A 6,309-nucleotide genomic window follows, 5' to 3' on the forward strand; every position below is an offset into this window, starting at 1 on the left:
TAACACCACCAAGAATCCCTTAACTACTCTTGTATTCTCTAACCTGGACTACTGTGCCAACATCTTCTTTGATCTCCCAAACTATGCTTTCAGTTCTCTCGACAAGATCATTAACTTTGCTACCCGGATTATCTTTGAATTCCCTCACTTCACACCTACTTCCTCGAACTGTCACAAGGCTCGATGGCTGATGATGCAAAACAGGGCCAGATTTCACTTTCTTCTCCTGGTTCACAAATCTATCTACGATTAGGAACCACTGTATCTATCCAACTCTAAAATCCTTCTTGTAATCTCTGCTCTGCCCTGCCTCCTCGACTACCCCTGCAGCTCCTCACCATCATGCTTCCACTCTTTCTCTCTCCTTGCTCCACTTGCATGGAATTCCCTTCCCATGGTCATCCAAGAAACAGTCCACATGGATTTGTTCAAAACCAAACTAAAAGCTACCTTCTCACCTCTGAGTTACCCTCTTAACCCACCTTTCATCTGCCTGCTGGCTAACATTTTTACCTCACTTCTAACCTGCCTCTGTCTCTCACTTTCTCTGCCTTCACTCTAGCACTTCACCTATCATGCTTGCATCCCGAGCACAGCTGGCCGTACCGCCTAAATGCACTTAAAAATGTCCATTGTTTGTTCGCCTTAATCTATGTATGTCCACTTATGTATTGTCCCCTATGACTGTTCCATTTGCTTCCCTCTACAACCTGGTCAGAATGTCCCACAAACTCAGGCCATTGTATGAAGCTCACTGCTTACAATCAAATCTGATTTCTTATCTATTGTATGTTCTTTTGTGATGAATAGAGCATTGTTCCTCCTGTATATAAATAAATGAAGCTAAACTACCGCGGGTCATGTGCAGTCAATCACACAGCCCCAAAACCTCAACTACAAAAACACTTGACATGTGACTCTTTCTTTCTCATCCTCTTTTCCAGCAGTGACGCTCAATAGTTCCGCTCACCATTGCCTGCTCTCAGGCCTGACCGCCGGGGCCCAGATCCAGGTGCACCTGGCCATCAACAATGCAGCCGGTGGGGCAAATGGTTCCGTTTTGACAGTAACAACAAGGAACTTCGGTAAGCAGCAAGCAGGAATCATTGGCTTCTCCAGCATATGAAGCAAATCTAAGAGGGCGGAAAACCAGATTTTGAGTGCCAAGTCACAGTGTCAGGAATGTCAGTTATTTGTAATTCATAAGGCGCCAACTGCAAGCAAATCACTTTATAGCATCCACAGAGCAAAGGAAAGGGAAAAGGGAAACTGGTCTTTTGCAGGCTTTGGGAGTATTTGGATCGTGCATGGTAAAGGAAGTGCTTAAGTACAGCATAGGCAATGATTAAGACATGCCAAGTGTGAATGGAACAGTAAAAGAAGTGCATTGTCAGAGCAAGATCAAGGCAAATGAGGAAAGGCAAAGAGTGGGATAAGTACGCTGGCACAGTATATTCTTGCAGGTAGCAAGAGTCCAGCAGCAGAGCAATGGGTGCTGATAGTTGAAGATTATTGAGTTTCCCACCTGCAGCTGTTCTACACCTTCTTATCTCCCAGTAATCTAGATTCTGCTCCATGTACTCCATTGGATTGCTGATCTCTACTGTACTTTCCATAGTGTCCCATGCACTCCTCTAGGTTATTTTTGCAATCTCTCCGATCTCTCCTGTACTTTCCATTGTGTCCCATGCACTCGTCTTGGTTGTTGTAATCTCTCTGATCTCTCCGGTACTTTCCATTGTGTCCCATGCACTCTTCTTGGTTATTTTTGCAATCTCTCCGATCTCTCCGGTACTTTCCATTGTGTCCCATGCACTCTTCTTGGTTATTTTTGCAATCTCTCCGATCTCTCCTGTACTCTCCATCGTGTCCCATGCCCTCTTCTTGGTTATTTTTGCAATCTCTCCGATCTCTCCTGTACTCTCCATCGTGTTCCATGCCCTCTTCTTGGTTATTTTTGCAATCTCTACGATCTCTCCAGTACTTTTCATCGTGTCCCATGTACTCCCCTTGTCATCCTTGCATTCTCCCTGAACGACCTGACACCTTCCTTTTCTCCCCTGCTGTTTCCCTAATCTTCCCTGCTCTTTCATCCATAGTCTTCCCCATACTGATCCTGGAGTCCCAGGCAGTCTCTGTGGTCTTTCCATCACTCTTCCTGCTTTCTTTTGCCTTCTCCGTTGTTTTATCAATATTTTCCTATATCACTCATGCACTATGTTTAGTCTCCTTTACAGTCTGTGTGGTCTCGTCCACACACTACATTGGCTCCCTTGCACTCTGCCAAATCTCATCTTTAACGTCACTGGCCTACATATGCGTTGTGCTTTGTTGCAGTACCCCTGCACTTTCCTTGGTCTCACATGCACTCTTTGTAGTCTACCATGCACTCATCACCCTCTGCTCTCAGAAATATCACTCATAGGTTTTTAGTCGCATGCCCTGCTCTCTCTGGTCCCCCTTCACACGCCCTGCTCCCCCTTCTGGTTTCACATGGTCTCTGCTGCACTCTCGCGGCCCTTTCCCATATATACCGTATCCATGCCACATTATCCATGGTTTCCCATGAAATCTGCATGTGTCCTCTGCACAGTCGTTAGTCTACTTGGTATCATCTATGGTCTACCCTGCACTTTGCCATTTCAGCCCTTCGCTGATGTAGCTCCCTACACTCTCTATGGCATACTCTGCACTCTCTATGTGCGCTCTTTCACTTTCCCTGGTCTCACCTGCACATTCCTTTTCCTCAGCTACACTCATTGTGGCCGTCTCCACACTCCCATTAACCCACCTGCGCGTTCAATGGTCTCCCAAGCCCTCTCCTCCTAAGCCCTCTCCCTGGGCTTCCATGGAATCTTCTGTTTCAGCTCTGAAGGCTGCCGTATCCATGTTGCACTCCCCGTGGCATAGTGAACACTCAATGTGGCTTCATCTCACCTGGTCTCTACTCTCAGCTTTCCTAACCTGTTTCCCCTGTGCTTTCTTTGTAGATTATGGAGAGGTGGAGCTCCTGGTGTCCTCTGTGGTGGCTGGATTTACTCTTCTACTGATGGCTGCTATTGGCACGTGCATGTACCAACACGAAATGTAGGTTACAGAATGTCTAGACTGTGGATGAGTGTGTGCCAATCTCCCACCCCATACCCCGCCCCCGGAACCACATTCTCTCAGGCCAAACTAAGCCCACTCTGTTAGTGCAAGCACCGGCATTCTGGTTTTGCCATAGAACTAGTAATTCGCTCAGCTGTTTTGCTCAAAGGACAGACTTAATGAGTTGTATAATGAATGGACGATACTCTGTGATATAGGGAGGTATCCTACCTTGAACACATTGACCACTTAACGACAGAAGTGGGCAGAGCCTACAATGATTCCTTATGGGGATTCAGTATGAGCATACTCACCCTTAGCATAGTTGTTAATTGTATATTTATTTATGAAAGCAAAAATACATCATTGAAATACATGAGTTAGAATATGTACATCTACAGAATACATGTCAACATAGGAAGATAATCACTTATAAGATAGATAGATATTACTGTGTCAACGATAATTACCCTGCAGACATGGTTAAGTTACTCTCCCGTAGACAATGGCAATTTTGGGCAGCTTATAACTTTTGTGCGGTTCGATGAATTTCCATGAAATTTCCCCCAAAAATTGTGGGTTTAATGGAAGCAACTTTTTCTTTATGGGAAAATATATGGGAGTAGGCCGAAAACAGCATTTCTTTGTTTTCTGATAACTTTTGGACCGTCTAATGCATTTCCCCCAAAATGTCTATTTTGTAGGACCCCCAATGTAGCAGCTGTAGAGTCTGTGGACAATGCGGTAGTCCGCGGACAGAAGGCAGCATTCACAACGCTCAGAAGCACAGGGGAGACTGAAAATGCTCTACCCATCAACCAACAAACACATATACATAACACAACTTGTATTTACTGCATGCAAATATAGGTTTTTGTACAAATGATTACTTCAAGGTGTGCACATTTTTTCTAATTTACAACACAATAATTTGGAATACACCAAGCACAAACCATACCTGTACACCTCATATTATCAGTTGAGTACAACTGTTCATAGAGACTCACATACACAAAGCACTTATTCAAAAACAATCTCTCACCAAACAGTAAGCACACTGTATTTATTTCTTTATTATTGCCATTCATTATGCAGAGATGTTTTGTAAGCAAATGTTACTTTTTTAAATGTTAACAGACATGGCAAGCACACTTGAGCGGTTGGAAGAAAACATTCCAACAGTGGGTGATGATACCTTGTCTAATGGTAAACAATACATGGTTTCATATAAATAAATAATGTAATTAATACAGTCCTCAGTGAAATAATTGCTTTTTCTTATAATACATAGTTTACATGAAGAAACATGAAGAAACAACACCCCAATTTAAATATGGTGTTAAAAATCATGTTATTAAAAATGTTGATTATCACTGTCCTTCTTGCAACAGTCACACTTGTCCCCAGCAATAATCCCCATAAAATTCCCAACATTTAAATGTAAGATGCTTTGATGAAACGTCACTCCCTTCCTCCCCTGATCCTCATTGTGCAGATATTCCAAATTCCAAATTCTCCTATTTATGCTTTCCATTCCGATTCCGCATCCTGTTCATAAATAAACGTATTTTCTGTACTATATGTTGTATATTGTTCTATCATATTTTTTTTGATAAACCCAGTTTATAGTCTGAAAATGGAGGTGCCCACGGATAGCGCGCCATGTCCGGACATGTCTGGTTTGCATGACGCACTTTTATTTTTTCTTTTTTTATTGTGTATTTAGTTATAAACTTTAACACAAATTCATAGGTACAAAATAGACAAATAAACAGAAATTCAGAAGTGCCAAGATACATACAGCATAGATAAAAATTAAAATAAAAAAAGAATAAAAAGAACAGGAAGCCATCATATAAAAATATATAAATATAGCATCCTAGATTCACATTTACAAATTAGTATAAAAACAGTTCATCTACAGCATTATCAAAGGAACAAAGGGAAAAAAGAAAATGATTAGAATACATTAGTAGCTCCGCATTGCTTTTTAACATATCTGATCAAGGTTTACCAAAAGCTTGACTTTTTCCTCAAACTTACAAAGATATACATTAGCATGTTTCCAAATCTGTGTTATTGCAATTATCAACCCTTTATTATAATCTGAGAGGCAGCACAACCAGAATAACTCAGATATTATATGTTCATTATCGTACTCAAGTTTGGCAAAATTGTTTTTATATATATGACTCATTTTGGAGCAACTTGTCAATACATGCCTAGCTGATTCTGACATACAGCAATCAGAGCATATTCTGCAAGTTCAAAGCTCAGCAGGCATTCCAGTCCGTGTTCCGCTTACTTCTAGAACATTCAATCTGTTTAGTCTAATATCCATAAAGATTCTGCGAGTTACAGGCGAGGGTAGCAGTTTTAGAAACTTTTAAGCTTTTTTATATTCAAACAGCATTTTGGAAAAAGTATATAAAGATTTCAATTTAGCTACAGCATCTTGGCTGACCACCCAGTCCCATTTCTCTGTAGCTTCCTTAAGAGATTTTAACATCCAGCCCTCCCCATGTTCCCATTTGGGGGTCCATCCCATCTCCTGGAGGAAAAGCAGATTTCTTTCTTGAAATATATTCAATACTTTTTTCCCACCATTGAGACCGTCCCTGAGGACCGATGGCAATGAATTGGGGCGGGCAAATTTAATCCTCAAATAAAGTTTGGCATGATTGAAATTAATACGAGAGGGCATAGATATTAGACCAACTTCAAGGCGAATCGCCTGGATAGGAGTATAGTTTGTCAGACCCAACAATCGTCTCCATATTATTCCCTCTATGGTATTAGCCCAATCGGTCCAATCACAATATGAGGCCTCCAATACGTAAAGGAATAAAGCTGACAATTTTTGCTTATAGATATTGATGATGCCAAGAAGACTATATCCTGCATTTTTCTTGGAGAAAGGCATCACTGCACTGAGCATTGTCATAACCTTGGATCTTTTATTTTCTTGTATCACAGTATTCACTTTCTTCCTGTCACTGCATAGTTCTTGGCCTAAATATGTGTAACAGTTAACTCTACCGATCTTCCCCAAGGGACAGTTGATGTAGGAATTTTTACTTCCTCGGCTGCCAAAGACCATAAATTATGTTTTTGATAAGTTGACTTTGAGACCATTACTTTCAGCGTATTCACACATAGCATTAGCACTCTTGCATATACGAATATAGGTATTATCAAACACAATAATGTCGTCAGCAT

This window comes from Ambystoma mexicanum, chromosome 1p (genome assembly GCF_040938575.1).
Source record: "Ambystoma mexicanum isolate Mex_15411 chromosome 1p, UKY_AmexF1_1, whole genome shotgun sequence".
NCBI classification, from domain to species: Eukaryota; Metazoa; Chordata; class Amphibia; order Caudata; family Ambystomatidae; genus Ambystoma; species Ambystoma mexicanum.